At 35.9% G+C, this 24,194-nt stretch overlaps 1 long non-coding RNA gene across 4 annotated transcripts in view; it reads left to right on the top strand.

Annotated features, from left to right (window-relative positions):
- The window catches only part of LOC149409453 (uncharacterized), a 49,592-nt gene that overhangs the window by 4,711 nt on the left and 20,687 nt on the right, over positions 1 to 24,194 (top strand). For 3 of the 4 annotated variants that reach the window (XR_016305193.1, XR_016305192.1, XR_016305191.1), the window contains exons 4-8: positions 3,206 to 3,288; positions 3,752 to 3,968; positions 17,828 to 17,975; positions 19,589 to 19,671; positions 20,086 to 20,302. This is a non-coding gene — a long non-coding RNA (uncharacterized LOC149409453). Of the gene's footprint in view, positions 1 to 3,205; positions 3,289 to 3,751; positions 3,969 to 10,607; positions 10,812 to 17,827; positions 17,976 to 19,588; positions 19,672 to 20,085; positions 20,303 to 24,194 lie in introns of those variants that run through there. The other variant, XR_016305194.1, reaches the window with a different exon arrangement.

Genomic DNA, 24,194 nt, shown 5'->3' with positions numbered 1-24,194 from the left:
TTGTGTCATGCTATGCTGTGCTAGAACATCTGTTTTGCCAGTGGTACCACCACTCGTATAATCACGTCGTAGTGACCACTATATCTGAATAGCATTCAAAGAGGAATGGACTATCAATAGAATTGTGAATTATATTAATACAAAGTATTACAAGATTTGCATGCTGTCTAGTTTCTAGGCTAAATCTATTTGTTGCCTCAAGTAAGTCTATATTGTGCATGAATCTCGGATAATTTCCAAGCGTCCACATATAGACGTACCTGATGAATTTTTTCTGGATTAGTTAATTTTCTTCACAATCTATATTAGTCCAGTCAGTGAGGAGTTTTACCTTGCAAAAGGTTAGGTAGTAGCGATTTTGATATATGTTGTTAAGATTGGGACTCTAAGGAAAAAAAAAAGTTTTCGACCTTGGGAGGGTCGAGCTCGACCCGCCATCTTGGATTGAAGGTGCCAAAATTTGTTTTTTTCAAAATAATTGTGAAGTGGTCGTTTTTAAAACCAAATTGTCGAAGGCAAACTTAAAGACAACTAAATTACCTACATTTTTTGTGGAAAGTTTTTTTTTGTAAGTCTAATAGATAACGAGTTACAGTGGCGGAAATGTGAATATTTGTCTAAAAAATAATGAAATTCCCAACATTGTAAATTTTTCGGGTTATTCATTACATAATTATAATAATTTTGCTAACTCATTTCCACACCACCATGAGGTAGAGAACATGTCGAATTTTTTTTATTGTGGTATCCCCAGTAGGTCTACTTCACAGATTATTATTACTATGAATTATGTTACTATAAATTATGTTACTTAATAACAGTCTTCGTCATCAATGTCATCATCTAACTCATTGCCTGTGATACTGAGATTCTGGGCTTCCATTGACAAAATCTCTTCTTCTTCGTCCTCGACATCGATGTGAACCTCTGGCGAATTTCGGCATGTTTGACCATTACAGCACCCACATACAATAGAACACTTCAATCCAGCTTTCCTGCAGCTACATGCAACGCCGCATCCTTTTTTACAATTGCATGAAATAAATTTTAATAAAGTCTCGGGTGCTGGTTTCTTTGTCATTCTTACTGGAACAAGCCCGTTGGTGTCACGTTTCCAGCCCCAGTTTTCTGGATTTTTTTGGATTCCATACCATTTTTGGACTTGATGGTACGTTCTAAATGCATGGTACCGTGCAGCGTCGTTCGTTGGTGGTAAAGAGGCAAGATTGAATTTGCTTTTTGTTGTCGACTTTGCTAAACGTTTGTAGCGGACTTCTTCCAAGGTTTCCTTATCCATGTCACCCCCGTACAAAGCAACAAGAAAGCGTGTTCCTGCAACTGCTATGTCTTCTGGTGTTGCATCATGTTGTTTGAAGATTCCTATCATGGCATTGAGTCTTGTGTCGTTTTGCACAAGCGAACAAAATTTTGTTTTTCCTTGGTTGAAGAAGGACGATGTTGTATCGCAGCCGCTAAAGGCATGAAGAAACAGAATATTCTCAGCCGCCTCTTTGTATTTCACACTATTCGCGGAATACAGTCTTTCAAAAGTTTTGCCTCTCCCAGGTTTGCGAAGATATATACTAATTTTGGGTGGTACATATGCTGTCAGCAGAACTAGGAGATCAACGTCTTCGCCAATAATGAAAACAGCGTCATATGATGAACACAAGGAAATCGCAGTACTGACAATCAACTCATCAGCATCTTCTTCAGCCTGCTTAACTGTAAAATCTAGTCTTTCAAAAGTTTTGCCTCTCCCAGGTTTGCGAAGATATATACTAATTTTGGGTGGTACATATGCTGTCAGCAGAACTAGGAGATCAACGTCTTCGCCAATAATGAAAACAGCGTCATATGATGAACACAAGGAAATCGCAGTACTGACAATCAACTCATCAGCATCTTCTTCAGCCTGCTTAACTGTAAAATCATTCTGTATAATATTGCTTTGTAAGCATCGAAATCAGACGGACTTTGTTATTTTCATTGGCTAAAAATCGTTCTTGTGAAACTTGAACTGGCATTGTTTCATCGAAAAGAACATCTGCAGACATGAGCATCCAGGCAACGTCCTGTAACCAGGACTCAATCAGTGTTGCCAAGTCAGCTGTAGACTAGGATCCCACTATAACAAATCAACATCATCGAGCTACACGGATGATGCTATATAAGTATATTGTAATGTAGAAATACGTTAAAATGATATTGTGTAATATGTTAATACAAAATTTATCAAGAAAACTGGAGTTTTACAATTTTTTGTCAAAATTTTCTTCTTTCAACCGCTGTAACTCGTTACCTATTAGACTTACAAAAAAAAAAACTTTCTACAAAAAATGTAGGTAATTTAGTTGTTTTTAAGTTTGTCTTCAGCAATTTGTTTGTTAAATCAACCACTTCATAATTATTTTGAAAAAACCAAATTTTGGCACCTTCAATCCAAGATGGCGGATCGAGCTCGACCCCCCCAAGGTCGAAAACTTTTTTTTTTCTTTAGAGTCCCAATCTTAACAACATATGTGAAAATCGCTACTACCTAACCTTTTGCAAGGTGGAGCCCTTTTTTATCCCCCACTGACTGGACTATATCAATTTGTAGGTAGATATGTCATGAACTCGCAACTCAAATTACGTATTATTTTAATTTATTAAATTGAAGTCACTACAAAATCCATGTACATACTTGCAGGCGAATCATTTTAAAGACGATACAGTTGTTTACACCAGTGGTCCCCAACCCTCGGTCAGCGGACCGTTACCGGTCCGTTAAAAAAAAACTAAAAAACAATAAAATGGTACCGGGCCGCGAAAAATCACTTATTCTGTTGAAAACATCTTTACGCTACGTAACCGCTGACACAATACCATCGAACACAATTCAATAAAAATTATTAAAAACGCTCTAGAATATTAACATTTAATTTAACCACCCTCAGCGGGCCGCGGTAAAATTTTCAGATGTTGACCGGTCCGCGGTGACAAAAAGGTTGGAGACCAGTGGTTTACACCATTAGTATCCAAAGTTTAATAAAAGGCAATATTATAGCATCTGCCTGGCTTTTGAGCCGGCATTTAAGTTAACACCGAATAACTCTGTCAATGAAAGAATAGTTGGGAAGATTTTCCAAAAGTATCTCAGCAACACATTGTAATAATTAGTAAAATATGTATGCATTAAAATAGGATGTCTGTGTAATTTCAGATTTTTTGTGACAACAGCATCTCTTGTGCAACTGAGCGTGCTTGAGTATCGAAAAGAGTGGGTCTTCCAGGTGAAAAATCCAGGTACATTTTAATTCATTTGAAGAGTTGTCAGTTGTATGAATATGTATGCGTATCATTATGTTATATCGACATGGTCCATGTAAAGTAATTTAAAATAATCGCTTTATTTAAAGTAGCAGATTTATAGAAAGACTATTTTGCATTTGTTGTGTCAATATATTTATGTATATGTATTGAGAATCATGTATTGTTTCATAGTGCTTTCACACAAACGAAGTATTGAATTCAGAATAATTGCGCAGCGATTGAATGAAATATGACTTCTCTAAATTGATTTTTTTGTTTTGAGAAACAGTATCCAACGACATATTTTATGATTGTATTTTTATTTGAAAAAATAAAGTAAAAATGTAGGTTATATTTTGTTCTGCAGTTCCTTAATATATGATTGCTTAGTGTTACACTTCACTCCTGTACTCACTTTTAGTTCACTATAGTTTTTTTTTTGCTCCCTTGGTTAAAGATGTACACTTCTTCGGAGTGCTCTTTGAAGTATGTTGGCGACCATCTTGACAAACTTCTCCTGTTCCTCAGCCGACCGGAGGAACGGGAAAAACTGCACCTCTACACATTGAAAACCGTTCCACTGATGATTATTCTTCTGAGACCGAAAGGCAAAATCAAGACTGATGTAAAGTTCTTAAGTGGTTCCTAGAAGAAATTTTCTGATTAATATTTTGGTAAAGTATGATATGTTTATTTTTTAATTTTATTTATTTTTATCATCTTATTCATCAGGCGGATAATTCTTGTCTTCTAAAGAATTGAAGCATTTCATGGGTTTAACGATACTTGGTCATATCGTCAGCTTGATTCGTAGAAAGCGTAACTACCATTTGTCAAATTTTACAGGAGGCGCAATAAACTTTGTAGTGAAAAAAATTAAAGACAGGTTATTTATGTTCAGAACATAGCATATTTTTCTGCATTTATTTTCAATCAATTAACATTTGTAATTTAACCTTTAAGGTTTTAAAATATATTTACCAACATGTCCCAATGACATGGTGAAATTTCGTGGAATTTCGGGATGCTCCCGAGGTATCTAAAATGTGCTACACATTCCAAATTTTTTTGGTTGTCGTTAAAAAAAATACCACTTTTGAAACTAGATAAACAATGTAAAATTATCTTTGAAATGTTTGTATTTGAAATAAACATTGACATTCATAAAAATAAACTTTTAATATGAAACATGAAAATGTTAACAAAAAAACTTACTGGAACATTTTGACTCGGAACGTCCATAATTTAGAAAGAATTCGATATTCATAAAACACATTGTTTTGTGTAGGTAATTAATAAGAAAACTATCACTTCACTTTTTTACACCGTTCATACTATAAAAAAATATAAATAATTTTCAACTGCCTATGAAAAAATCTGTGCCTTTGTAGTCATACAATTTGGACATTTTTATTTATTTTATCCATGTAATAATTTATAAATATTTGATACAAACTGTGAAGAATAATTATTTATCTTTCCAATGACGAACAAATCACATATCTACACATTATAAAAAAAAGATAAAAAATATGTGCATAATGTATGGACGCTCCGGTCAGATCTGTCCTTCAGAGGCTCTAATGGAAAATGATGTTTGTGGCTAGTAATGTCCTTTCGAGGCCTGCTTTCTATATTAAAACGGAGTTAGAAAGTTTACTTAATTCTGCAAAATAGTGCCATGGACATTTTATTAATTTTTGTTTAAAAACAAAGTGGATTTTTTTTAACGAATTTACGAGTTTTACTATTCCAAGTGGACTAATTTTAATACCAAATGGCATAAAAATATTATTTGCGAGAAAAACGAAGTTACGTCTGTTACGGAGTGTCTAGTCTACGTCTAAGTCTACGAATTAAGCCGACAATATATCCCATTTAGAACTGGCTGATACGATAGTGCGGGAGAGTTTACTTGGAAAATTGGATTTTTAGAATATTTTTCTGTGCATTTATGGCATGAAACTATTCTAAAAATAACAAAATTCTGGAAAAATACCTTTTTTTTCTGCAGGTATGAAAGAGATATTTATGCCAACTGCAAAATAAATATAAGTTTCAGCAAAGACAAATTCCGGGAGTAAGTCTATCTGCCTCTGCCAGCTACTTAACCAAAATGTTTACCATTATGTATTTCAGCGGAAGAACTTTTCCAATTTTCATAAAGAATACATTTTTCAACATCTTTGTGAATGTTCTTTCAAAATCCACACTGAAATTGTTCCGTTCACAGGTTTTTAGTGGGATAGACTAGACTTTATTCTTAAGAAGATATTTATTGAAGACAAACTTTTTTTTAAAGATATTTTGTTCTAAATAAGTAAAAAATCCTCCATACTTTGCTAGTTTACTACTCATGTTTTGCTAGTTTCCTGTCATGGCTACTCTTTGCCCGGGTCTTGCAAACCCTAGTAAGTACATCAGTTTTATTTCTACAGGACAACAAGGGTGATCGACAATGTCAGATCAAATTCTTCTACAATCTCCTTCATCAACTCCAAGCGTCACTTAACGATCATCTCTGACACGACTACTCCCGGTCAGTGTAGATCTCACCCAGCACAAAACCGTCGCCGAATCTGTAATGATCTCCAGAGTTTGAAGATTTCACTTGAGAGTCAGATTTAATCCCTTAAGGAAGGAAAAGTACCAGCATTTACAAGACTTAAAACAGACATTAGAAAAGGATTACCACTCCTTTAACGATAACCTTCCGCATCATTAAAATCATTAAAATGCATCTAAATAGACTGCCTCGACATGCACATACATTGTTGTGTTTTATTTTGTAAATGTAAAATTCCTATCTCCCAAATTTTCCGCTAGGTTGTTCATAAAACTGTTCGCAGAAAAGTATGTATCTTTTGTAAAATGCGTATCTCCATTCTCGGTTTTTACGTAAACTTCCCAACTCCGATTTGAAATAGAAAGCCTTAACTTACAAAAGTTTAATGATTGAAAATAAATTTCCAAATATATTATATGTTCGAAACATAAATAAAAAGAATAAGCCGTCTTTCATTTTTTTTCACTACGAGGTTTTTTGTGCCTCCTGTAAAATTTTACATTTGGGAGTTACGCATTCTACGAATTAATGCGACGATATGTGATTCCCCACAACAATTTTTCGAATTCCATGGGGGGGGGGGTGGCTACAAGATTCCATTTCGGACGCAAAAAATGTTATATCAAAAACCGGTTCTCGTTCTGAGTAGCCTAAATAGCGATAAATCGCCTTCGTTGGCAACACTGGTGACCGCGCGCAAGCTGCATTGTTTGTTTTACCGCGGGCCCGCGACACTTTTTCAAATTTTTTTATTTTTTTTTATTTATTTATATTTTACATGTATATTTACAGAATAAAAATATCCATTAACAAAGATACATTATACAATCATAATTGCCTAATTAGCAATTTAAATTTAGTGATGCGCAGGTGGAAAATGTCGATGTCAGAGGCTAGTGAGTTAAGAAGGCCTATCATTCTTCCGAGAGGCATTGCTGATGGTAAGTTAGTCCTACATCTCGGAAGAATGAATGGTTTGTGTCTACGCGCTCTTGCGAAGTTATCAGGGACGTAAAATAAAATTTTATTCAAAATTTCTGGATTGTTGATGTGACCGTTCAACAAGTTATAGGCCATCATCAGCAACGCAGCTTTCCGCCTGTTGACAAGACTATCGATACCTAGCATTCCGGAAAGGAAGGCTGATGGGTATAAATAGGGATAGTACCCGAAGTCTCTAAGATAAAGATAACGTAGAAACTTCTTTTGTACTTTCTCTACCATAGAAGTGTACGTTGCATCCCCTGGTCCCCATATTATTGAGCCACTTTCCAAAATACTACGTACTAGGCTAAAATATAGCAAGCGAACCACGGCAGAGCTGCAGAAATGCCTGGAGTTACATAGCACAAATCCAAGCATTCTCAAAGCCCTGCTGCATATCGTTTCAATATGAACGTGAAATGTTAAGTGTGGGTCAAAGGTTATTCCCAAATCTTTCGGTTCAGAAATATGTTTAAGAGAACATTGGGACATCCTATAGTTGTAATAAATCACAGTGTTTGCTCTAGTATAGCACATTATGGCGCATTTCTTAAAATTAAAACCTAATTTGTTAATTTCACTCCATACCACGATAGCATTTATGTCTCTCTGGAGCTGTGCGCAGTTTTCTAAGGTCCGGATTCTTAAAAATAGCTTCAAGTCATCTGCAAATAACAAAAATTTCGCAAACTTTATAGCATGATGAATGTCATTAATAAAAAGGGAAAAAAGTAAAGGACCAAGATTAGACCCTTGAGGAACCCCAGAGTTTGTGGGAAAGTACGACGAGTTAGAAATACCATACGTTACGTATTGCTGTCTACTTGATAAATAGCTTACAAATAAATTTAAAATTTTTACCGAGAATCCAAAACGGTCTAATTTATTTAAGAGTATCAGCGGGTCTACGGTATCAAAAGCCTTTGCGAAGTCGTTGTATGAGACGTCAACTTGGTTGTTACCGTCAAGAGCTTGAGATACATATTCCGTAAAGACCATCAGATTTGACACAGTCGATCTGCCAGATCTAAAACCATGTTGTTCGTCTATTAAATAAGGTTCTACTTGGGCGTAGATATATTTATGAATTATTAGTTCGAACAATTTTGCCGGAGAGGAGAGGATCGCTACTGGTCTGTAGTTAGAGACCAAATATTTATCCCCATCTTTATACAGTGGTGTAACTTTAGAGATCTTCCATAAATTAGGAAATGTTCCCGTGCTAAGTGAAAAATTAAAAATGTAAAGCAGGGGTATTAATAAAGGCTCTATACAACCCTTTAATAAAAATGACGGAATAAAATCAGGTCCAAATGACGTTTTCGCTTTGAGTTTTTTAACTGCAGCTAACATATCAGATTTTGTGATGTTAGGAATATCAACATTCTGCGCTGCTGATGATGTATAAGTCCCCGGTTTAAATGAACTTAAATCCGTAACTTGCTGACTGTAAACCGATTTAAAATAGTCCGCAAATGCTTCGGGAATATCAATTCCCGAGTGTGATTGTCCATTCCAAGTGACATGGTCGACAAACCCACCATCACTTCTTTTGGATGAGACATATTTCCAGAACGACTTGGGATCAGATTTGATGTTTTTTTCAATGATATTTATGTAATTTGTATGGGCCAATTGCATACTGCGTTTAACTTTAGCTCTAAGACAACAAAACATTTCACGTTCTCTTACTAGTCCAGTTTTCTTCCATTTTCTAAAATGTCTGAACTTTCGCTTTATATCACTAATAATTTCATTGGAAAACCATTGAGGATACTTTCTTTCATTCTTCGGAATGCGTTTCCTTTTGAAGCACATATCGAAGTAATTATAAATAGTAGAATAGAAATAGTCTACGGCTAAATTAACGTTATCAAAATTCAACAAAAGTTGCCAATCGTGCGATTGTAAGTGATTATAAATCTGTTTAAAATTGCCATTTTCGAATTTCCACCCGCGCATTTTACTCATAAATTTATTATTATCATTAACTGGTTCATTTTTACTTTTTTTTTTCATATAAAGAAACTCTACGTCCAGTGATGGATGGTAAGGATCTTCGCTAACTAGCGAAGAAATAGACTTGCACACATTCAAATCAAAGTTACTCACAATTAAGTCTAATGAACGTCCTTTTGAATTTAATACAAAGTTTTTGTTTGACATTTGAAACAAATCCAATACATACGAAAATTCAGAAGTAGTGTTTTTGAAATTTAAACACGAGTAGAAATTAAAATCACCTATTAGCAGTATTTTTTTGTTATTTAGTAATTTGTGATTTGAGATAATATTTTCAAATAGGCTAGTATACCTTTCAACAGGTGATGCCGGTGGAATGTAAACAATACATGTGTATATTTTCAATCCATTTAAATTAATTTTCAGCCACATATTTTCTCCGTCAGTCTCGAGATGTTGAAGTCTCTCGGCACGAGGTCCATCGTTATTCCGCCGCAAGGCGACCAGTACTCCTCCTCCTCTTGTCTGTCCTGTGTGACGGTCTCTTCTGTGTACTTCATAGCGCTCATCAAACAGCTGTGCATTATATACACTACTGTTCAGCCAGGTTTCTGTAATTACAATGATGTCGGTCTCTTGCCCTAGCACGCTCATTAGGAAGTCCTGCGATTTCGACCTGAGTCCACGGGCATTCTGGTAGTAGAGAGACGAATGAGTGACATCATCATCGCCATCTAGTCACTTCCGGGCGCTCGGTTCCTTATCTTGGTGAGATGCAGTTTGCGGCGTCGCAGTAGTTTCTCGCGGTTTAAAGTACCTGTAGTGTCGTACCGGCACTCCTCGTGGCCACAGGTCTTCCTGCAGGAGCTTTTCATACAATTCCTCCTTTATTCCGATTCGAAATGCAGCGTATTCCTGAGAGTGTGCGACGAATTTTTGAATTTCACAACCCGTAATTTTATTCACCTCTAAATGCTCACGTATGTGATCCACTGTAGTATCCTTTTCAATCCTAGATATAATTATATTCTTGATCCTTGGAACTACTTTCACATTGGAGGTGATCTGAGAGTTACCGACGATCAGGTTCCTCGCTGTCTGTTGACGTTTTTTGCGTTTGATAACCACCCATTCTTTTTTATTAGAAAGAGCTGATTCCGATTCGAGCTCTGTAGCTGGATTCAACTCTAATTCCGATAATTCCGTTTCCTTTGCGAGGGCGCCACTTGCAGAGGTAGCCGCGAGTTGGCTTTGAATTATTTTGGTAGCCGCTCTAGTCCGTATACGTTCTTTGGTCACTGCGTCGGTCGGCGGGTCAGCGGGAGCATTGCGGGGGGCTGCGTGCGGCGGGGGGGCCGTGGCGTTGGCTGTAGCGCCCGCTCTGTGGCGGACGGTAGACTCAGGTGTTGTAGGTAGTTTTGTATCTTCGCCGTTGTTCACAGAATTCACGTTTGACACTTGCCGATTCAAAATTGCCTCCACGCATTTCACACGAGTCAATAGTTCATTAATCATTTTGCTTTGCTGAAGCACAATGCTCCTTAATTCATGGAGCAAGGAATCACTCATATTTAAGCTCTAAAACGCGTAGTAATTTTAAAAAAATTGGCGCGATGTAGAGACGTGTACGTTCCGTGCGATGTGCGACTGCGTTAAATTGGCGGATTGGCGGGTTTTTTGAAAATATTTTGTTTTGCAGTTCCTCAATACATGATTGCTTAGTGTTTCACTTCACTCCTGTACTCACTTTTAGTTCACTATAGTTTTTTTTTGCTCCCTTGGTTAAAGATGTACACTTCTTCGGAGTGCTCTTTGAAGTATGTTGGCGACCATCTTGACAAACTTCTCCTGTTCCTCAGCCGACCGGAGGAACGGGAAAAACTGCACCTCTACACATTGAAAACCGTTCCACTGATGATTATTCTTCTGAGACCGAAAGGCAAAATCAAGCCTGATGTAAAGTTCTTAAGTGGTTCCTAGAAGAAATTTTCTGATTAATATTTTGGTAAAGTATGATATGTTTATTTTTTAATTTTATTTATTTTTATCAATTTATTCATCAGGCGGATAATTCTTGTCTTCTAAAGAATTGAAACATTTCATGGGTTTAACGATACTTGGTCATATCGTCAGCTTGATTCGTAGAAAGCGTATCTACCATCTGTCAAATTTTACAGGAGGCGCAATAAATTTTGTAGTGAAAAAAATTAAAGACAGGTTATTTATGTTCAGAACATAGTTCATTTTTCTGCATTTATTTTCAATCAATAAACATTTGTAATTTAACCTTTAAGGTTTTAAAATATATTTACCAACATGTCCCAATGACATGGTGAAATTTCGTGGAATTTCGGAATGCTCCCGAGGTATCTAAAATGTGCTACACATTCCAAATTTTTTTGGTTGTCGTTAAAAAAAATACCACTTTTGAAACTAGATAAACAATGTAAAATTATCTTTGAAATGTTTGTATTTGAAATAAACATTGACATTCAAAAAAATTAATTTTTTAATATGAAACATAAAAAAGTTAACAAAAAAACTTACTGGGACATTTTGACTCGGAACGTCCATAATTTAGAAAGAATTCGATATTCATAAAACACATTGTTTTGTGTAGGTAAGTAATAAGAAAACTATCACTTCACTTTTTTACACCGTTCATACAATAAAAAAATATAAATAATTTTCAACTGCCTATGAAAAAATCCGTGCATTTGTAGTCATACAATTTGGACATTTTTATTTATTTTATCCATGTAATAATTTATAAATATTTGATACAAACTGTGAAGAATAATTATTTATCTTTCCAATGACGAACAAATCACATATCTACACATTATTCTCTGATTGAATATAACCAAATACAGTTTTAAAGTATTAGTTTATCCGGGATTTATTGTAAATTAATTGTTTATATATTTATATATACACATTGTTGCATTGTATTTATAATAACCATTTCTATTGTTCTCTTTTATGTATTTTGTATTTATATTTTTTTTATCTATGTATATTCTGTATTTATAATAAGTAAAACAATTGTTATTCTTTTGTAAAAGCCGCTATAGTCGGCGTTAATAAATAAATAAATAAATAAATAAATTATAGAAAAAAGATAAAAAATATGTGCATAATGTATGGACGCTCCGGTCAGATCTGTCCTTCAGAGGCTCTAATGCAAGGCTGCCCAACCTTTTTAACAGTTGGGCGAAATTGACGATTTTGAATCACTGGCGGGCCACTGAATACCTGACGGTTCCTATTTCCTGGGGGGGGGGGTTGTTAGAGAATTTCTATAAAACATAATTCCCCACAAAAAAAATTCAAAATGAGTGCTCCCCACAAAATATTTGAAATCCTTGGGGGAGGGGGTTGTTAGAGAATTTCTATAAAACATAATTCCCCACAAATAATTCAAAATGCAAATCCATGGGGGGGGGGTTTGTTACGGAACTTCGCTGAGAAAAAATTCCGCGCACCCAAAAACATCATATCGTCGCATTAATTCGTAGACTGCGTAACTCCAAATTTTTCGAAAATACGTTTTTAATGCCATCTGGTGTTAAAATTAGACCCGCATCGACTAGTAAAACTCGAAAATTTAAAAAAAAATTAACCTTTTAGATAAACACAAATTAGGAAACTGCGTAAAATTATGGTGCCATTTTTACTCGCGAATACTTCGTAACTCCTTAATTCAGTATTGGCCGGTGAGCCGTGCACGCTTGTTGTGTTTTTGACTGAGGAAATTTATCTACGGTGTAATAGTTTTACCGTGAAATTAACTGAGATAAGTTGATTAATCAATTTTGAACATTTTATAACCTTAATTTCAATTGTGAAGTCACGAATAGTGTTTTGTATCTGTAGTCTAAACTGACGTCTTCTGCGCCGTGTGACGCTCTGCCGTAGCTCTCTTGTTTTATGTGCCTCTGCGGTTTCGTAAATACCTAATAGGTCCTTGTTCTGTGATTATCTCTTCTTCAAGGTCACCATCTCTTTGCAAGTGGATCTCCTCCTGATGCATATCCGGATCCGGTTCTTCACTGTCCTCTTCAAACAAACCCAAAATATTTACGGTGGAACGTGCGGCAATTCCATCTCGTCTCTCCTCAGACACAGTCCGTTCTCTGTCAGGCATCTTCCGCGGGTCAAGCACATGTCTCGGTATGCCATCTACTTCGATGTTGTTGACTGAAGTAAGTCCTGTCACCCTTCCATGCACGATGTGCATCTCCCATCTACTGGTTTAACCGCAAGAAGATCGCCCACTTAGAGCTCAGTCAATACTTCCTCTTCTATATTCACTTGCGCAGAAGGGTGTCTCCACGAGTGTGAAGTGTGAACTATACTAGACAGCGCAATACCTCGATCATCCTGACTTTTTGCAGCCAAAGATTGTACAGAAACACTGCCTGCAGGGGATCGCTTCCACTTCTGGCTGCAGTTCTCTTTATTGTTTGATGATGTCGTTCAACTATACCGTTTCCAGCTGGTCGGTATGCCGCGCAAAATCTTTGACGAACATTCCATCTCTTACACTTATCTGTAACACTGTAGGAACAAAATGCAGTACCATTGTCCATGAGAACTACTTTGGGCGGGCCTCTTTCCCGAAACACTTCTTCCAAATGTCTGATAATCGAAGCTGCATTATCTGACTCGATTTCCCGCCACACGGCAAATCTACTTGGACCGCAATCGATAAATGTGAGTAAACATTTCCTACCGAAATGAGTAACATCAACTGCCAAGCGACTCCAGGTTGTCACAACATTAAGATTACCCGCTTCATGGGATGATGGTGGAGGGTCAATTGTCCTGCATTGTACGCAGGAACGCACGCATCTATCGACGTCCTTTCTTCTCGCCTCGGGATCGACCAGCCGGGCAAGATGAAGCGTTCACTTTACTCCAAAGTGATGCTGAGCATGAAGAGTTTCTACGCTTAAAGCACATGTTTGCTCACCAGTTCCACTTTCAAGTCTCTCCCACCTATCTTCACACTCTGAGGAGTCTCTTTCACAACGTTTCCTGTCATGGCTACTCTTTGCCCGGGTCTTGCAAACCCTAGTAAGTACATCAGTTTTATTTCTACAGGACAACAAGGGTGATCGACAATGTCAGATCAAATTCTTCTACAATCTCCTTCATTAACTCCAAGCGTCACTTAACGATCATCTCTGACACGACTACTCCCGGTCAGTGTAGATCTCACCCAGCACAAAACCGTCGCCGAATCTGTAATGATCTCCAGAGTTTGAAGATTTCACTTGAGAGTCAGATTTAATCCCTTAAGGAAGGAAAAGTACCAGCATTTACAAGACTTAAAACAGACATTAGAAAAGGATTACCACTCCTTTAACGATAACCTTCCGCATCATTAAAATCATTAAAATGCATCTAAATAGACTGCCTCGACATGCACATACATTGTTGTGTTTTATTTTGTAAATGTAAAATTCCTATCTCCCAAATTTTCCGCTAGGTTGTTCATAAAACTGTTCGCAGAAAAGTATGTATCTTTTGTAAAATGCGTATCTCCATTCTCGGTTTTTACGTAAACTTCCTAACTCCGATTTGAAATAGAAAGCCTTAACTTACAAAAGTTTAATGATTGAAAATAAATTTCCAAATATATTATATGTTCGAAACATAAATAAAAAGAATAAGCCGTCTTTCATTTTTTTTCACTATGAGGTTTTTTGTGCCTCCTGTAAAATTTTACATTTGGGAGTTACGCATTCTACGAATTAATGCGACGATATGTGATTCCCCACAACAATTTTTCGAATTCCATGGGGGGGGGGGTGGCTACAAGATTCCATTTCGGACGCAAAAAATGTTATATCAAAAACCGGTTCTCGTTCTGAGTAGCCTAAATAGCGATAAATCGCCTTCGTTGGCAACACTGGTGACCGCGCGCAAGCTGCATTGTTTGTTTTACCGCGGGCCCGCGACACTTTTTCAAATTGGCGGATTGGCGGGTTTTTTGAAAATGGTTCACGCGGGCCACTTATAATTCGTTCGCGGGCCACATTGTGGCCCGCGGGCCTGGGGTTGGGCAGCCTTGCTCTAATGGAAAATGATGTTTGTGGCTAGTAATGTCCTTTCGAGGCCTGCTTTCTATATTAAAACGGAGTTAGAAAGTTTACTTAATTCTGCAAAATAGTGCCATGGACATTTTATTAATTTTTGTTTAAAAACAAAGTGGATTTTTTTTAACGAATTTACGAGTTTTACTATTCCAAGTGGACTAATTTTAATACCAAATGGCATAAAAATATTATTTGCGAGAAAAACGAAGTTACGTCTGTTACGGAGTGTCTAGTCTACGTCTAAGTCTACGAATTAAGCCGACAATATATCCCATTTAGAACTGGCTGATACGATAGTGCGGGAGAGTTTACTTGGAAAATTGGATTTTTAGAATATTTTTCTGTGCATTTATGGCATGAAACTATTCTAAAAATAACAAAATTCTGGAAAAATACCTTTTTTTTCTGCAGGTATGAAAGAGATATTTATGCCAACTGCAAAATAAATATAAGTTTCAGCAAAGACAAATTCCGGGAGTAAGTCTATCTGCCTCTGCCAGCTACTTAACCAAAATGTTTACCATTATGTATTTCAGCGGAAGAACTTTTCCAATTTTCATAAAGAATACATTTTTCAACATCTTTGTGAATGTTCTTTCAAAATCCACACTGAAATTGTTCCGTTCACAGGTTTTTAGTGGGATAGACTAGACTTTATTCTTAAGAAGATATTTATTGAAGACAAACTTTTTTTTAAAGATATTTTGTTCTAAATAAGTAAAAAATCCTCCATACTTTGCTAGTTTACTACTCATGTTTTGCTAGTTTCCTGTCATGGCTACTCTTTGCCCGGGTCTTGCAAACCCTAGTAAGTACATCAGTTTTATTTCTACAGGACAACAAGGGTGATCGACAATGTCAGATCAAATTCTTCTACAATCTCCTTCATCAACTCCAAGCGTCACTTAACGATCATCTCTGACACGACTACTCCCGGTCAGTGTAGATCTCACCCAGCACAAAACCGTCGCCGAATCTGTAATGATCTCCAGAGTTTGAAGATTTCACTTGAGAGTCAGATTTAATCCCTTAAGGAAGGAAAAGTACCAGCATTTACAAGACTTAAAACAGACATTAGAAAAGGATTACCACTCCTTTAACGATAACCTTCCGCATCATTAAAATCATTAAAATGCATCTAAATAGACTGCCTCGACATGCACATACATTGTTGTGTTTTATTTTGTAAATGTAAAATTCCTATCTCCCAAATTTTCCGCTAGGTTGTTCATAAAACTGTTCGCAGAAAAGTATGTATCTTTTGTAAAATGCGTATCTCCATTCTCGGTTTTTACGTAAACTTCCTAACTCCGATTTGAAATAGAAAGCCTTAACTTACAAAAGTTTAATGATTGAAAATAAATTTCCAAATATATTATATGTTCGAAACATAAATAAAAAGAATAAGCCGTCTTTCATTTTTTTTCACTACGAGGTTTTTTGTGCCTCCTGTAAAATTTTACATTTGGGAGTTACGCATTCTACGAATTAATGCGACGATATGTGATTCCCCACAACAATTTTTCGAATTCCATGGGGGGGGGGGTGGCTACAAGATTCCATTTCGGACGCAAAAAATGTTATATCAAAAACCGGTTCTCGTTCTGAGTAGCCTAAATAGCGATAAATCGCCTTCGTTGGCAACACTGGTGACCGCGCGCAAGCTGCATTGTTTGTTTTACCGCGGGCCCGCGACACTTTTTCAAATTGGCGGATTGGCGGGTTTTTTGAAAATGGTTCACGCGGGCCACTTATAATTCGTTCGCGGGCCACATTGTGGCCCGCGGGCCTGGGGTTGGGCAGCCTTGCTCTAATGGAAAATGATGTTTGTGGCTAGTAATGTCCTTTCGAGGCTTGCTTTCTATATTAAAACGGAGTTAGAAAGTTTACTTAATTCTGCAAAATAGTGCCATGGACATTTTATTAATTTTTGTTTAAAAACAAAGTGGATTTTTTTTAACGAATTTACGAGTTTTACTATTCCAAGCGGACTAATTTTAATACCAAATGGTATAAAAATATTATTTGCGAGATAAACGAAGTTACGTCTGTTACGGAGTGTCTAGTCTACGTCTAAGTCTACGAATTAAGCCGACAATATATCCCTTTTAGAACTGGCTGATACGATAGTGCGGGAGAGTTTACTTGGAAAATTGGATTTTTCGAATATTTTTCTGTGCATTTATGGCATGAAACTATTCTAAAAATAACAAAATTCTGGAAAAATACCTTTTTTTTCTGCAGGTATGAAAGAGATATTTATGCCAACTGCAAAATAAATATAAGTTTCAGCAAAGACAAATTCCCGGGAGTAAGTCTATCTGACTCTGCCAGCTACTTAACCAAAATGTTTACCATTATGTATTTCAGCTGAAGAACTTTTCCAATTTTCATAAAGAATACATTTTTTAACATCTTTGTGAATGTTCTTTCAAAATCCACACTGAAATTGTTCCGTTCACAGGTTTTTAGTGGGATAGATTAGACTTTATTCTTAAGAAGATATTTATTGAAGACAAACTTTTTTTTAAAGATATTTTGTACTAAATAAGTAACCAGTCTTCCATACTTTGCTAGTTTACTACTCATGTTTTGCTAGCGACATTCTGCAATGGATAAAATCTCATTTGTAAACCTTTTACAAAGTCCCGATTGTAGTATTGTGAATGAGTGAACAAACTCCAATCTACAATTAACATGATTACTGTATGCAAACCCCTAACTCACTACATAATGCGTGCTGTTCCCATTCAGTGATTGTGACCTTTAACCTAACCTAACCTAACTCACTACATAATGCGTGCTGTTCCCATTCAGTGATTGTGACCTTTAACCTAACCTAACCTAACCTAACCTAACTCACTACATAATGCGTGCTGTTCCCATTCAGTGATTGTGACCTTTAACATGGTTTTAGGCCGCCTCGCTGAAGGCAGTGTGACTGCTCAACCTCATCTCAGATTCCGACAGAAGAAAGGAAGATTGCATCTGCGATACCTCAGCCAGATACACGGAAGTTGTGCTGGGACCTAAACATTCTCGAATATTCCTTGAGAAAGCAATGCGTGAGTTCATTTTACATATTATAATAATAAATAATTCAATATGTCAGCTATCTTATACTAACATTTAAATGTTCCTAACATTCCTTATTTAGCATTTGTTGTAAACTAACTAACTTCATAATCATACTAGAGGTATGCAGAAAGGAAAACCACCATACAACTCTGGATTGGCACACACTACTTGCTACATTTGCATTCATACATCATCTCATTCTGTTATTCTGATTCTTGACATGGCTGAACAATTAGGTTCACATAGGATTGGTTGTTTGAACAATTCATCAAATTTCAACACTCATTTTCAAGTTCTGCGAAAGATTTTTTCAAGTTCTTTTTTTATTTCAGTTCTGTCAAGCAACTAGCCTATAATGATATAATAACAGAACTTGAATACGAGTTTCACAGAACCCGAAAATGAACGTTGAAATTTGATATATTTTTCAAATTCTCCAGAAATGGAAAGTCATTTGAAAAAATATGTGTGACTAATCTTTATTTGCATTTTGGTAAATGTCCATAAAATATAATTTTTTATTATTTTACAATCGATTATTCATCCAATTACAGCACAATCTTCTCATTCGGACACTCTTAACATTTAGGAAGATAATTATACAAAAAAAGTCTTAAGGTTATTTAGGAGGATTCAAATACATCCACTGTTGCAGAAGTTTCATTCCACTGCACCATTCCTTGTGTCATGCTATGCTGTGCTAGAACATCTGTTTTGCCAGTGGTACCACCACTCGTATAATCAAGTCGTAGCGACCACTACATCTGAATAGCATTCAAAGAGGAATGGACTATCAATAGAATTGTGAATTATATTAATACAAAGTATTACAAGATTTGCATGCTGTCTAGTTTCTACGCTAAATCTATTTGTTGCCTCAAGTAAGTCTATATTGTGCATGAATCTCGGATAATTTCCAAGCGTCCACATATAGACGTACCTGATGATTTTTTTCTGGATTAGTTAATTTTGTTCACAATCCATATCAATTTGTAGGTAGGTATGTAATGAACTCGCAACTCAAATTACAAATTATTTAAATTTATTAAATTAGAAGTCACTACCAAATCCATGTACGTACTTGCAGGCGAATCATTTTAAAGACGATTCAGTTGTTTACACCAGTGGTCCCCAACCCTCGGTCCGCGGACCGTTACCGGTCCATGCAAAAAAAACTGAAAAACAAGCAAATGGTACCGGGCCGCGAAAAAAAACTTATTCTGTTGAAAACATCTTTACGCTACGTAACCGCTGACACATAACCATTGAACACAATTCAATAAAAAATATTAAAAACGTTCTAGAATATTAACATTTAATTTAACCACCCTCAGTGGGCCGCGGTAAAATTTTCAGATGTTGACCGGTCCGCGGTGACAAAAAGGTTGGAGACCAGTGGTGTACACCATTAGTATCCAAAGTTTAATAAAAGGCAATATTATAGCATCTGCCTGGCTTTTGAGCCGGCATTTGAGTTAACACCGAATAACTATGTCAATGAAAGAATAGTTGGGAAGATTTTCCAAAAGTATCTCAGCAATACATTGTAATAATTAGTAAAATATGTATGCATTAAAATAGGATGTCTGTGTAATTTCAGATGTTTTGTGACAACAGCATCTCTTGTGCAACTGAGCGTGCTTGAGTATCGAAAAGAGTGGGTCTTCCAGGTGAAAAATCCAGGTACATTTTAATTCATTTGAAGAGTTGTCAGTTGTATGAATATGTATGCGTATCATTATGTTATATCGACATGGTCCATGTAAAGTAATTTAAAATAATCGCTTTATTTAAAGTAGCAGATTTATAGAAAGACTATTTTGCATTTGTTGTGTCAATATATTTATGTATATTGAGAATTCAGAATAATTGCGCAGCGATTGAATGAAATATGACTTCTCTAAATTGATTTTTTTGGTTTGAGAAACAGTATCCAACGACATATTTTATGATTGTATTTTTATTTGGAAAAATAAAGTAAAAATGTAGGTTATATTTTGTTTTGCAGTTCCTCAATACATGATTGCTTAGTGTTTCACTTCACTCCTGTACTCACTTTTAGTTCACTATAGTTTTTTTTTGCTCCCTTGGTTAAAGATGTACACTTCTTCGGAGTGCTCTTTGAAGTATGTTGGCGACCATCTTGACAAACTTCTCCTGTTCCTCAGCCGACCGGAGGAACGGGAAAAACTGCACCTCTACACATTGAAAACCGTTCCACTGATGATTATTCTTCTGAGACCGAAAGGCAAAATCAAGACTGATGTAAAGTTCTTAAGTGGTTCCTAGAAGAAATTTTCTGATTAATATTTTGGTAAAGTATGATATGATTATTTTTTAATTTAGCATATAATTTCTGCATTTATTTTCAATCAATAAACATTTGTAATTTAACCTTTAAGGTTTTAAAATATTTTTACTAACATGTCCCTATGACATGGTGAAATTTCATGGAATTTCGGAATGCTCCCGAGGTATCTAAAATGTGCTACATATTGCAAATTTTTTAAGGTTGTCGTTAAAAAAAAAATCACTTTAGAAACTAGATACAATTATCTTTGAAATGTTTGTATTTGAAATAAACATTGACATTCATAAAAATAAATTTTTAATATGAAACATGAAAATGTTCACAATAAAACTTACCGGGACATTTTGACTCGGAACGTCCATAATTTCGAAAGAATTCGATATTTATAAAAACACATTGTTTTGTGTAGGTAAGTAATAAGAAAACTGTCACTTCACTTTTTTACACTGTCCATACAATAAAAAAATATAAATAATTTTCAACTGCGTATGAAAAAATCCGGGCATTTGTAGTCATACAATTTGGACATTTTTATTTATTTTATCCATGTAATAATTTATAAATATTTGATACAAACTGTGAAGAATAATTATTTATATTCCAATGACGAACAAATCACATATCTTCACATTATAGAAAAAAGATAAAAAATATGTTTATAATGTATGGACGCTCCTGTCAGATCTGTCCTTCAGAGGCTCTAATGGAAAATGATGTTTGTGGCTAGTAATGTCCTTTCGAGGCCTGCTTTCTATATTTAAACTGAGTTAGAAAGTTTACTTAATTCTGAAAAATAGTGCCATGGAAATTTTATTAATTTTTGTTTAAAAACAAAGTGGATTTTTTTTTACGAATTTACGAGTTTTACTATTCCAAGTGGACTAATTTTAATACCTGTTGACGCAACAATCTTCCTTTAAAATTGTCCTTGATATTTTCCCATCCTATTACCTACAAGTACCTGTCATTATCCGACAATACCCACGTTTGTGTGACATTTACAACAATAAACTTAACTGTCAAATCAGTTTATTGATGAATCCAGTGTGATGAACATCTCTTTGTGATCATCTCCTGTGAGTGAACCAACATCAACATCGTTGACGAACATAAAAGGGGTAAGTCGGATTCCTTCCTTATTCCCTGTTCACCATCTCTAACCATCGTTGTGTCAACTTCAAGTTCACAATTAATTTTACAGTCCATTCTTGATTCGCCTTGCGATTACATTATTTGGTCCATTTCGAGCAGGATTGAATTAGAAATTAAATTCATTAGATTCAAAATTATTATTGTCGTTGCGTATTGGCTGTTTTCTGTGTAAAATCATTATTCTTACAAATTAATGAGCAAAATGGCAGATAAGAAGGTCGCTATATTGAAGGCTCGTAGAGATCGTATGTTAGCAAGAATTCAAATTACACATCAATTGATTCCTTTTTTAGACCAAGATAAGAAGAAAAGGGAAATCTTTTTAAGCCGTTGTAACAAAGTGTCTGAATGGATAGAAGATATAGAGTCATTACATAATGAAATCGAAGCTATATTAATCGAATCAGACAAAGCAGACGATTGTTCGGAGATTACCACAGTTTCCGGGGAATTGGATGTCTTGTATTTTGAAATTTTATCTGAAAAAGAAAGCCGTAAGAATTTAAACATTAAATTAGAATCAAGTTCTGCAAATAATATTAACATCTTAAAACTACCCGCAATTCAAATCACACCTTTTGATTCCAATATTAAAAATTGGCATAGTTTTCATGCATTATTTGCGAGCTTGGTACACAATAATGCGATGTACACAGACATTGAAAAATTCCACCATTTAATATTGTTACTGCGGGGAACCGCATTGAATTTAGTAAAAACATTACCTTTAATTGCCGAAAATTATCCAATAGCTTGGAATATTCTACTGCAGAAGTATGAAGATAGTAGATTATTATTTACATTTTATGTAGACGAGATGATGAATTTTAAACCGTTACCTAATGAATCGATAAACGGATTAACACATCTCTTAAATACTTTTCAAGAGAATTTATCTGCCTTGAATGCAATGAAACATGAAAACTTATTTAGTAAATTTGTTGCCCACATAATTGTACGATGTTTGGATCAAGACACCAGACGACAATTCGAAACTTCACTTATGCGAACACAATTACCGGAGACATCTCAATTATTTGAATTTTTACACACTCAAATTAGAATTCTTGAAGCATAAAACCCAATCACTACGAACATACCTAAACTAAAGGCGTCGGTTGCGAGAAAGTCCTTATTGACTGCAAGTCCTAGCTCTGACTTGTGCGCTATATGCAGAGAAAATCACTCCATTTATAAATGTACTAAATTTCATGAAATGTCTCCAATTGAAAGGAAAAATCGGATTAAAGAGTTAAATCGATGTTTTAACTGTTTAAAGTTGCATAGATTCGGTGAATGTAAAACACAGTCTAACTGTAAAATTTGCAACAAACGACACCATTCTATGTTGCATTTTGAAACACCCTCAAAGGGTGAAAATGTGACTACCACGTCATTGACTGCAGTCACAAGGTCAAACGGACATGTGAATAAAGCACACACTGTACTATTGAGCACAGCAGTTGTTCACATGCAAAATAAATTCGGAAAGTATGTACCTATTCGAATTATTATCGATAACGGGAGCCAAGTCTCTCTTATAACTCAGGGTTGTGCCAAGAGGCTAGGTTTATCTATATGAAAATATAAGATTCCATTAAATGGATTAGGACAGACAGCTGTCAACTCATGCACAGGTATAACATCATGTGTTATCAAACCTGTTAATCAGCAAGCACCTACGTTATCCGCGACACCCATAGTGATTCAGGAAATTACTTCATGGATGCCATTTGTTGCACTGGATAAAAGTGTGAAATCGCGATTTCTCAATTTAACGTTGGCCGATCCAAGTTTTGATCAGCCGGGTCAAATAGATTTTCTACTCGGCGCCGATCTGTATCCAAATATTTTGGATGATCAATCGCATATCGTTCGGGGTAACCCTAGTGCTTTAAATACAGTTTTTGGCTACATTATTCTCGGGAAAGTTGAATGTCAATCAACCGATTCATCGCCAATGTCACTTTTGACATTGTCCGACATGTCATTAAATGATACAATGAAAAATTTCTGGGAAATTGAAGAAGCTCCGGTCATTTCTGAATTGAACCCCGATAATACCAAAGCGGAAGAAATATTTCAGAAGGAGCATTACAGACAGACAGATGGAAGATATGTGGTTCCGATTCTTTTAAAATCGGACAGTCATTTACCGCAGAATACCTACAGCTTGGCTGAATCACGAATGCGCAAGTTGGAAAAGCGTTTTAACCGGGATGCGACGTTGGCGTCAAATTATGCGGATTTTCTTGATGAATATGAAAGTCTAGGTCACATGAAACGTGTAACACCCCACTCTGGGGCAAATTATCTACCCCATCACGCTGTAATTAATGAAAAAGGTAAAATTCGCGTGGTTTTTGACGGGTCTGCGAAGGCCTCCGATGTGTCATTAAACGACATGCTGTATAGCGGTCCAAAACTACAAACAGAAATACCATACATGATATTAAATTTTAGATTTCATAAGTACGTCTTTACTGCCGACATTTGTAAAATGTACCGGCAAATTTTGATTATTCCTGATCACCGTAAATATCAGCACATCCTTTGGCGCAATTCACCGCATGAACCGATGAAAGATTATGAACTTCTAACTGTAACCTACGGTTTAACATCTTCTCCGTTTTTGGCCATTTCGATTCTACGTCAATTGGCAAGAGATGAGAGGAAAAGCTATCCTGCCGCTTCGAGGGCACTGTTAGAGAATTTTTATGTTGATGATTTGGCGACTGGTGCG

Source organism: Hesperophylax consimilis, chromosome 31 (genome assembly GCF_061612785.1).
Source record: "Hesperophylax consimilis isolate HC1 chromosome 31, BYU_Hcon_1.0, whole genome shotgun sequence".
Taxonomy (NCBI): Eukaryota; Metazoa; Arthropoda; class Insecta; order Trichoptera; family Limnephilidae; genus Hesperophylax; species Hesperophylax consimilis.
Note: the sequence above shows the minus strand (reverse complement) of the source record. Positions and strands in the feature narration are given on the sequence as shown.